The 12,826-nt window shown below is 26.5% G+C and overlaps 1 protein-coding gene across 1 annotated transcript in view; it reads left to right on the plus strand.

Moving 5' to 3' along the window:
• Positions 1–280: 280 nt before the first annotated feature.
• LOC100168041 (trace amine-associated receptor 1) overlaps positions 281–12,826 on the plus strand; it is a 69,227-nt gene continuing 56,681 nt past the window's right edge. The window contains exon 1 of the mRNA XM_001948739.5: positions 281–385. The gene's annotated coding sequence lies outside the window, so the exon portion shown is untranslated. The remainder of the gene's footprint in view (positions 386–12,826) is intronic.

A 12,826-nucleotide genomic window follows, 5' to 3' on the forward strand; every position in this document is an offset into this window, starting at 1 on the left:
TAACACAACTATTTAAAACCTGATAATAATAATGTATAATAATATAACATATTGTTTATACATAATAATATAATATATTATATTATATTATAATATTGCAGACGATCATCGATTCAATATCGGGAAGACTGCGAGACTCTACTTAACGTAAAATAAACAATACGTGTGATATTTTTTACATTCGTAGTGTGTATAGTAATCCTCGCTCGTAAATTTGCTTTTGCACAGCATGTATGGTGAACGCTTGCGCTGCTGTCTTTTCGTGGTGCGGAATCGGCGTTTCGAGTCGCGTAACGGACAGTGCGTTCTCGACTTTGGCTCCGCGAGCTCACGGCCAGCCCTTATAACCGAAGTCATAATAGACGAACATCGTGTGAACCGTTTGGTAAGTATTTTACGACCTTACATATTTTTATCTTAATACTTATTTTAAATCTTTTTCGAGCTCATCACCATTTTTCCCACGTACTTTAAAAATGTTAAACTTGATTCAAAAACGAAAAAACACGTATCATAATAAAATTAAAGGGTCATATAATTACATTTCTACATACATTTAGTGATTCGCGTTGTGCAAATATTGACTTATATTGACACGTTGAAATTGTGTACAAACAAATTATGTAAAAATTCAATAATGTTAATTAACAGTTGGTGACTTAGCGTGTATTTTTGATAGATTTATATTTGTACTGGGTATATAACCATCTGTTTACGAAAACTTAATTTTATCTGAATATTACCACGTGGTACGAAAGTAATAGTTTTTAAAACAAAATATCTAAAACAACCCAATTCATATAAAAATAATATTTGTTTTTATTTTTTTAAATTGTACCTACCTATTGAAGTACCATATAAAATTTTATTTATAATATATAGTTATAACTTATAACTTAAAACATAACGCAATAAAGATAAAATATTAAAATATAAAGACATAGACATTTAAAATAAAACTAGATGTGTACTTAAGTAGAAAATTAATTTAAATTAATTGTATCATTAATACAAATTAAAATAATATTTAGCCCTTTCTTAAAAATGTATTTTATAAATAATTTCATTAGGTATATAGGTACCATTCATGTCGTTTTTTTAATAACACATATTTTATAATTTTAAACAAAATGTTTAATATTACTATAATACGTTTAAAAATATAATTCATTAAATAAAAGCAATCATAGTATGAAGTCGACAGATAAAATGTCCCAATGAACTGTTAAATGCACTACACAATATATTTTATACTTTGAAGAATATCAAACTATCAAACATCTCTGAAGATTCGAACACTATTAAATATTAAAATATTATCAAATACTTATTACTTCTACATGAAGGCCTTAAAAGGTAGGCGGTCGTGGTTTTAGTTATTACTATATATTTAATTATACTTAAGACGATGCTACCCATGCATTTGTTGTCTCTGTCTTACCCACGTACGACATAGCAAATTTTCATTCAATAGTTTAAATAGTGTGCTGTTAGTTTCGATCTTTAATTGAATTGACCTATCATCAAACTTTTAGGTAAGAACATTATTTGCGCTTAATAAGCGTCGACGATTTTTCAATGTTTTAATTTCCTAGCGAGATTGAGCATTTTTAAGCATTTTTACCTATACTGTAGTTATGTCAAGTTAGAAAAATTACATTTTTCACAGTAGGTACGATTATATAATTTTTATAATTTTAAAATGCTTCTCCCCTCTGATTGTATTTCATTGTACAAATTATACTAATTTGGTTTTCTAATTAATGATACACCATTGTTTTTTACTTTAAACAATATTTTTAAAATTAGGATTTACATTGATATTTGGAATATTCATAAAATAGCAAATATTATGATCATTCGAACTCGTGTAGATAGAAAATAAATATCTAAATTCTAATTGAACTATTAACTATTTACTCAAGTATGTAGGTACCTATATACAAAATATGTACAATGTACATTGGTAGTAGTGTGAACTGTGAGTTAATAACGCATTACTAACTATCCACTCTTCTATAATACCTACATTTAACCTTCAATTAACTCACTGTGTCTACGTTAAATTAAAATGTCATGCTGGATGATACCCAAATAGCTTTATTGTAACAAAGAAGCACGGTGATCACAATCGCAAACAAGTAAGTTTGGATCATGGGATGATGCACAAATCTCTACGCATTTTCTTCCTTTACGCGATGACCCAAACAGATGATACAAAGGATTCGGCGGTGTATTCGAATAGACAAAGACGTTTTACAATCCCTAAACACCACAGTAAATAAATCCTAAACAATGTTAATGTTGATTCATGTTTGTCGTAAAGTAATATTATAGAACATGGGTTGGTAAATGATTATGTTTGGTTTTATACGATTTTTGGCTAGACGTAATTTTTTCATGAATTCATGATTCAACGTAGACCTTTTGTAAAAACAAACCACTTACTCTTTTTATCTAAAATTTACGAAAATAACAACGATTGAAAAAATAGTTAAAGCCTTAGATTCTATTGCGTAACTGTACTTACATGTAATTTCGGTTTTAGATTCTGAGCACGGTGAAGAATGTATAGGTTTAACAACGATGAGTTTGTGTGTTTTATTTTTATTTTTGTACCTATATGAATACACTTTTTATAAAAAAAAGAATAGCTCTGATCTTCAATATTTAGGGTAGTTTCTAGTAGTGAATTGTCTAGATTGTTCTTTGGGTGTTAAATTTCGCATATTATTCATAAAAATAACGAATAACTAAAAAAAAAAATTATCAAAAAAAAGAAAGGTTAGCCTTACCTAATATAAGCAACATTAATTTTTAAATCAATTTTGTTATTTTTTTTTTTAATCCAAAAAAAAAGAACGTCGATACTTTAAATTTTCACTAAACGTTTATGATACATAATATGTATCATAATTCATAAGCATTTTCGAGATATGATACAACTTTCGAAATAGATTGGATCTTTATGAGATAACTTAAGACATTTTAAATTTTCGAATTTTTTCAAAAATTAATATATATATATAGAGATTTATTGTCTTTAGCAATTTAATGTAAAATTATTTTTTATAAGTGTTTTAAGTTCTTATCTTGATAAAATTGAAAAATAAAGATTTTGGATAGGTAGGTACAATGTTGTAATTCAAAAAATATTAATCATAGGCTTTTGAATTAATCTTTACGTATTTAGGTACTCTACACAATGAAATTTTGAAAATATTTTGATTAGTTTTGAACTAATTGTGCTATGAACATATTTAGACCGTTCTACCGCGGTACGTCGGTATATTTACATATAAGTTGATAACAGTTATTCATAAATATATGATATAATATTATGATAATTATTAGTAAATTAAGTAAATTATAATATAATACCTATCCTTACGAAATATAGGTACCCCGCCGACTGCTAAGAACCGTTTTCCGTATGCAATAATTCATCATTCAATTCAAATGAAAAACATATTATATTAAAGTGATCTACTCAATAACTACATTTCGTGTACTCGAAATTACTACATAACGGAGTGAATGCGCCGGTTTTTAACTATCTACAGTTTTTCAATAACTATCAGGCTGCAATAAAGATTTGAAGCCCGATTTTAATCAATAATTCAGCTTTGGAATATAATTGTATTTTATATATTTTAAATATGAATCTATTAGTTCTTACGAATTACCTGATTAATATAAGCAACAGGAATTTATACATTGGTAGGTGATGCTACAAGAAGCAATTGATAAGGCTTTACTACAACGACTGGCAAAGCACAATATTTACCCGCCGTCTGACCCAGGTTACCGACTGTTGGCATAAACCCTTGACAGCTGACATATTAATAGTATATATATAATATATATATATATATATATGATTTATTGACCGATTCGGATATTTATATATATCTAAACAAACTTCACATTTATCTAACGCTAACTGCAGTATCTACCGGCTACCACACTATCATAATACTAATTTAATTAAAAAATATATATTTGTATAGTTATATAGTTGTCTACATTTTTCAAGTTATTATAACATAAAATATTATATACGTAATATAATAATATTATGTAGTTTAAAATCAGTAATTTAGATATTTTCAAAAAGTCGTAAATTATAAATAATATAATGCTTTGAATTTGTATAGTATAATATAATATGCTAGTCCGACTAAAGTAGATATTATAATATGGATTAGTCCGGTATACCTAGGTAACTAGCTTTCTTCAACAATCTCCAATTTCCAAACAATATTAACACATCTTTACAGTATTATTTTTAAATTGTTTTAAATATTTTATATATTTGCATGTGACTTACAAATTCATATAATTAGTGACGAAAAATGAATTATTTTACTAACATTGTTGAATATCTAAAATTATATTTTAATAATCTGAAATACGATTCATATACGCTTAGATCATAATATGATCTAAGCATATACGTAGTTACTGTGATAATGATAAGCGAGTGATCACTATCTATCATATATCATGTGGTAACACACACTATTGTAAAATGTACATATTAACCTCTATTATTATTATGCAAGTCATTGCTAAAAGTTGTAATTGTAGTAATAAAATGTTGTATGGTTATAAACCTTAATCAAATAAATAATAATTAATAAAATATATAATATACTGTGTACAAAGGTGTATATCTATGGGTGTATACACCTTGCTGTGTAAGTGTCTATTATATTTATAATATGCAGTGTACTAAACAATAACAATTACCTTATACCTTATGTCCCTATACTTGCAAATATTTAAATCGATTAAAACATTTTTCATAATTTATTACCTACGACCTACCCTAGGATTCATCATCATATTATATTAGTATGTTAAATTTATGTCATTAAAAAGCGTATACAAAATAAACATTATAGGTATACCTATCAAATAATAAAACTCATGATACTCTCGTTTAAATCGTTTTAATAGAGAAACGAGTGTCTAAATTGAATTAATATATTTGAAAAAATTATACTTGATCGTAATAGATATTCTCATTACCTGAGTTATTAGTACCTAATAAGTAGGTAACTTAGAAACCTACCTTTGGTAATTGATACCTGCTCTGCAAATGTTGGTTCTAAGACTTTTAACGTTCAATATGTTGCATTGTTGCTCAATATATTCATTTTCTTATAATATACAAAAATGTACAACAAATTTATTTGACTGGAGCTACTCAAAATATATTACTAGAAATATATAGACCAAGAATAATATTCATAATATTTTAAGACTAGATAAGTACGTATTATTTTTTTTATTATTTCAAAGGAATATGTAAAATGTAAAGTTACCTACCTACAATATTAAGCGTTCACTCGCATAGAAAGGTATTGTTTGAGAATTCAAGATGACTTATGTTATTTTAAATATATAATAAAAAATTTCGCATGCACGTAAAAACTAAACGACTGCGAAAAAAAACTTTTAATCCGCAAGACCAGACATCAAAAAAGAAACCGTTTAATTCGACGATAATGAGAAAATAAAATATTCCACGTCAACCACATAATATCTATACATAATAAACAGAAGATTTTAGTTATTTCGAATCGTATAACATTATATTATTATTCTTTTAAGTTTCTTGCCATAGGGCATAGGCCTTAACCCCATTGACAGAGTATTACAGGTTGGTGGGGTTGGGTGGAGTGGTCACAGCCACCATCATAGCAGTGTTGTCATTTATGACAACATAAAATATGTTTATTCTCATATTTATACAATATATTATTAAAACACAAAATTAAAAATGCATATTTTAAAAAAAAGCACAATTACGATACTAAATAAAAAATATTAAATCATAAATCCAATAAATGAATATTATATTATTCATTCAGAAACAATATAATTTTTGTGTATTATTCATCAATCCATTATCATACAACAATTATTGTTAAAACTCAATAACCGATCGTCCAACCTGAAATTCTATTGTGCATGTGCGTGAGATAATCGCACATAAGGATTTCATATTTTTATCTGGATATTAATAGGATGAAATTATTATAATGACGTTATAAATTACCGATGAATAGTTTATATTACTTTTTAATACGAAAGTAATTTTACCATAGACCTTACAACACAGTCGTCCGTTATCTGAAACTAAACATACCTATTATGTTTTTTCAAAACAACCGAAGTAAGTTTATAATTATTTTCGCTTTACTTACTAGATCCATCGGAACCTACGTTTGAATGAAACTAGGAGTAAATTCATATGTTGCGTTTGTGTTGGACAAAGCCGGAAAATTGTCGGTTCAAATCCCTCTAGACCCTCCGTAAAATCTGGTCCCTATCTCAGCCAATAATCTTCTATTATCTATTTCGCAATTTTACAAAGGTACATACCTACACATATATCGATAAACTAAATGCATTCACAATAATACACAATATATAAAATAAAATGATTGTGGCGGGTGGGTAGATAAATTGCAGTATAACGGTCGTTATTATAATCCGTCTTATTTTTGATTCAAAGAGAATATTAGACTACCATAATATTATTGGTATATAGGCTCTCAAAGGGGGTATTCTGCGTGTGACTATTGGGAATTATGTACGTTTATACATCGCGATGTAAACGCTGTAAGTTTATATATATTACTATATGCACAAGTAGACTTTTGGTCTATATATAGTAATAATCGTATGAGCAATGATTACGATTGTTAGTCCAAGAACAGACGGTCTTGTTCTCTACACAGATAGATCAGATAATATGTATTGCTGATGGCTGATGGACAGACAATAATATAATAATAATATAATAAGCTCCGACGAAACTACAATAAACCGTATGTATCCACTGCTTTATCCTTCTGACTGTGGTCATCCGGCGTTTTATCGTTAATAACGACTGCAATATTTCTCCATATATTTTTTGTGTGTTATAATAATGTGAGTTCACATAATATGTTATATTATGTACAACCGCTAGTGTAGAAAAACGTATGGTGACAAATCGAAAAGCTTGTCGTACGATTTCAGCATTATAAAGTCAACGACCCGGACAAGTAAAACGCATCGGTCTTACAAATGGTTTGATCATTTTTGCTATATCTGTAAATTTTATTTTCTGAGCAGAAGAAGTACTAAACTTACAAAAGTTTCTTTTAAACCTTATGATAAATATGGAAAATCGAACACAGGTGGTTTATACTTAAGCAAAATGCAAACAGGTAATTTTTGAAAAATATCAATCTTTTTCAAGTAAAATAACTCAAATAATGGTTTATATACCTATTAAGATGTGAAATATTTGTGAACAAGGTTCAAAAGCTTAAAGTATTCGCTAATGCATTTTTATACTTGTATTTTTTTCGAAATCAAGTAAGAATTAATGAAATTAAATAAAAAATAATGTGTTATGCTCTGCAAAACCGAACTGTCCAAACTATAATAACCGCTAAAAACCTAAATGTTTATGAGCAGCATAAGATAACACAGGATTCTCAGCATAGATATAGGCATATACCACTTAAAAACGTGTAAATATACATTACAATCTGATCTCAAAAATCTAGAAATATAATATCCTAAAAATTGTATGTAATAAAAATGATGAAATATGCACAATAGAACCGCGCTCAGACGATGGTTGCAAACTAAAGTTTTAGTGAGAACAAAAATAGTAAAATAAATAATTTCGTGAATTTTTAGTTGGTGACCACTGACCACCATTCTTGGCATAACATGATATGTACCCATTGGTTGTAAGTTGTATCCCACACAACATTTTTATATTTACATCAACTATGGTAAAAATATTTTCAGGATAACAATATAGTTGTCAAAATATTTGAAAAAGTTGCGTAAAATAATAATGAAATATTTTATTTATAGTTTTTGGCCAAGAAGTTCACATTGGAAAAATATTTTATAAAAAACATTAACAAAACATTTTAATCATATTTTTTTAAAAAACATTTTCATGAAAACATTATAAAAATATTAAGTCAACATTTTTGTGCAACCATAATATAGTCCAATATTTTGTTATCATGAAAATTAAATATTTATACAACATTATTATTCAAGCACTCCAAAATATTCACATAATATTATAATTTCCCAAATGCTGTGTGGGATGCTTGCGTATCAACTGAAAATCACGATGTAGAATTAATAGGTACCTACTTATATTCCAAAATAGATTTAAAAATGGTATCAAAAAAACATTTCTATATCTCGTGCCGTTCTATATGAACATGTAAATACTTGTAAATCCTAAGTGAGTGACAACTAACTAGATCATTTTAATTTTAAAATAGCATGATGCTACTTTTCATGCGTTTGAAAAATATGTTTAGTAAATAGGTATGGGAACTGAAAATGTGGACATTTTTCTCCTTGTTATTTTTTTTTGTAAAACAGACGTTTTCTTTGCAATGTAATGTGTCAAATGTCCGAATGTCGAGTCCCATAATATCAACATTCAGCCTTGATAAAAATGGGTTTTTATTTTTTTATACAAATCATAATATGTTTGAAAACTCATTTGTCTTAATATAATAAGCAATTCGTTATAAACTACTATATACTATAATAGTATAATACTAGGTACTTATTATACTAGCTTGATATATCATAATTATTATATTCTAATATACAAAGTAGGGCACTATATTTTCCTATTTTGCTAGATAAAAAGTTATTATTCAAACGACTTTCGTAGTATATAATATAATATACGTTTATGTATATCTATACTTTATAAAATACCATTATCAAAATTTATGATTAAGTACATAATAATATAATGTTAGTTTCAGCTGTAGAAGTGTGTGGTTATACAGTTTTATCGACATTTATGAACTTGTTAATAACAAGATATTATATCTTTTTTTACTTTACACAATATATTATAGTAGAAATACTCATTCATTTTAATCGATTTCCAAGTTCAAGTGCAAGTTGTTTCAATATATTAAATATGAAAAACTGTACAAGTTTCCATGAACGGTTCTTCACCACGAACATATATAATAAAAGTACATAAAAAACTAACCCAATTTAAGATTAGGTACTCATAAGTCATATACGTATACGATTAGTCCAGACCTAAGACTACGTATTAAAATATAAATAATGAACACTGTGGATCCTAAGAGCTATCCGCAGTTATATCCCAACGATCAATGATGTTCCTGTTGGTCATGTATATTATGTACCTAACTAAATATTAAAATAATATAGTCTATAGAAACATCATTCACATGCAGCACACGTATAGTTTAAATATTATCTCTAAACTTTTTGTGTTCACACGGCCAAACTATGATTTATAAACATTTTCGAAGCCGAAAGTTTCACGTTTTAAATTTGGATTTTAACTATTTTATTCATATATTTCTTTCTAATCTCCACTGTATATTTTTATTAGTTTATTTAATTTAGTAGAAAAAAATGTATTTTATTTAATATTATTTTTTAGAGAATTTGTCTAGCATTTGCTACAATATATAGTTTATTGTATTTTTTAACTATAAACATTTATTTGCTGTTTGAAAATGATGCAATAAATGAAAATACGTTTCAATTTCCTTAACTTATATAGTTCTATACTAATTGTTGGATGTATGTTACTTCGATAAATGTACATCTGAAAACAATGCTTAAAATTAAATATACATATTATCATAACGTTACGAAATCATGTGCGATGGAAAGGTAGGAACTCCCATAAGAGCAATATGCAATAATACTTTACCCTTTCAGTCGTTGTATTTAAAGTTTTAGGTCACTACACAACACTATAGGTAAGTTGATGTTATATACAAGTATTTAGCACAAACTTAGGAGTACCTCCCTAAGTACTCCTTTAAAATTCTAAAACATTACTTTTTCGAGAAAAATTGAATTATAAATCATGTGAATTTATATAGAAAACAGTTATTATTACATTATTAATTTCACTACTATAAATTCTAAAACAATATTAACATATTAAATAAGTACCAAGAATACTAAATAATTTAAACTTTCAATCACATATGCACATTTAATAATACGAACATAAATTACAAAATATATATCCTATGAGCATTATTATTTATATGCACGCATAACATAAACACATTAAAACTTATAAAATTGAATTTTGTCAATGTTTACAAGTATTCCTGAAAAAAAACGAAGGTATAAAATAACGATATTACGAGTACAATATAATTAATATTTATTATTGAACTAAAAACAAATTAATACATTCGCTCATCAGGGTATAGTCGTTTTGTAATTAGAGTAAATAGAGTATTAATAATACCGAATCGGATATAGAAAAACATGTCCTGTCTTTTTCATGATACATTGGGGACGTGGGGACAATTTTCATTACACAATACTTCGAATTGCTAATTGTATATATAAATATATAATACATTGTTTCTAGAACTTTTCATAGTTCAATAATTTATTTCTGTCTTCTATACTAAGAGTCAACTTATTACTAATTTGTTAATCGCTATTATCCAATTAATTATTTCCATAGTCTATTTGAAAATTAGCAAAAGTATAATAATTTGCAAATGAAACCATCGAAGTAAAAGTTATTTTTAAATCGTGGCTCATAATTGCGGTTATCATTTTTACGTGTATATATATGAATATAAATAATTAAATTACAATATTTGAATAAAAGTTAAAATGTACGTAATAATTTCTATCAAAGCTAACAGAAAATAATTTTGAAAAGTAGTTATTATATTATAAATTAGTTTTGATAAAAAAATACATTTGCAAACAGTTTATTGGATTGTGTCAAATTACATATTAAATTTTTTTTATTCTTTATGCATATAAAATAAAAGTATACAACTATATGAGAAAAAATGTTTCGTTACCTATAATATTAATATTAGATAAATGCTGTTAACTGACTAAGTATATACCAACTTTATACTTATAATTGTATATGACTACCTAATACCTATCTGCTGCCTTAATCCAAAAATGTGTTACTGTATTTAGAATACGTAATGACTAATGATCAATTTTCATATCGAATAATTTCATATGTAGCAATAACAATAATGTAGGTAATACCTAAGCACATTATTTTGTTCAATGAATATTCTTGCAGCATTAGGGGTACCTATTTAAAAGATAAGTCAAAATTATATATTGAATTTCATTATCAGCTTTAGATGCTCAATCCTGTCTATAGAGTTTGGATGAAAAATTTTACACATGAACATTATGATGATCGTGTAAACAATTTTGTACTTTATCTTTTTTGGAATCTCATATTTCAGGCAATGTGCCAACATGAAATATAAGTTACGATGGCTCCTGACCGATTTTCCTTGAAACGTAGAATAAATACCAGGATATAATATTATAGGCATCAGAATTTTTAATATAGTGTAGTTTTCTTCCTCCACGCACCTATACACTGTTTTTTACAAACCTCATTTCAATTAATATTTTAAAACTGTTTACTTGTACCTATATTTTATGTTTTACTTATTTTCTTTGAGTATTTATACACAATAATATTTCGTACCTTATATTATATTATAAACCTACGTAGAAAAATATATATATTTAAACGCAGTAATCGGTACCTAGGTAATAAGGTCCAATACCCGCAAAAATAGCAGTTCCAAAAACATAGAATTCTATGTTCTAAGTTAACTGTAATGTTGTTTAAATATTTGTGCACAAAATTATACTTTATGTTAGTGTTCTTTAGTTAATCAATAGAATTTCATATAAGTACAAGGAATTCATAAAAAAGTTTATTTTGTTGATAAATATAAATAAAATATCCAAACTGTGAATAACATTTACTTGAAGACAACACTTATTTTGGTTTATTGCATTTATGTCGTTTCCCCTCGCTTTTCGAGGAAGAAGGTTGCTGTAATGCTATATAACTTATTATATCGGTCTCAACTCTTAAATGTAGACTAATAATTTGTGGTTCTTTCAACATAACTCATAAAAAAAAAATCACAAAAGACAATACTAGCAAAAGTGTTTCCAATCAATTTTTGCTAAACGCGTTCTTTCATTATATCTAAGTATCTAACACAATACTTCATATACCTACCTACTACTCATCTGTGGTTCCCATTTAAGAGATTTCAGAATGAGTAACGATGTGGTCATATTGATATTAATTTGAATTTTAATATTTTATCTGTATTTACTGTTTAGTGAGATTTTTAGTAAACAATTAGTTAAGCTTAATGTAACATAATAAATATACATCACACAACAAACTTACTTTTGTCAATTTTATATGATTTTTAAATTACTTCTATAGAATCCAGACCCATGTAAATTAAATACATTTTAATATTGTGAGCTATCAAAAGTTCCAACCATTTATATAGGTTAAATTATTATTCTTTTACTATTTATTACTATTTTATATACATTTTACAGCTATCAAAAACCTACTTATGTTATTTAATTTTTAACTTTTTATGCTACTAATTTTATTTACTTGTTAATAATACTTGATTTTATATAAACATACAATGAACTAAATCAATAATTTGTTTTTAAACTGAAGTGAGTGAAGCTGAAAGACGAGTGTCCAAGATCCGGTCTCTGTTTCCTGTCTGCTTTTTCTAATTTATTTATACAGTTAATCAAATACGTAATTAATATTTTTAATAGACGACAGATGTTACTGATGTTATTGTTTGAAGATTATATTATTTAACGAGAGTTCAAAACTTGATATTCAACCAAATGTGTAGATAATAATTATTATTGTAATATAATTATTATCGTTTCTATGAATATGGTTTTTAGGTATATGTGAAAT

Source organism: Acyrthosiphon pisum, chromosome A1, assembly GCF_005508785.2.
Source record: "Acyrthosiphon pisum isolate AL4f chromosome A1, pea_aphid_22Mar2018_4r6ur, whole genome shotgun sequence".
Taxonomy (NCBI): domain Eukaryota; kingdom Metazoa; phylum Arthropoda; class Insecta; order Hemiptera; family Aphididae; genus Acyrthosiphon; species Acyrthosiphon pisum.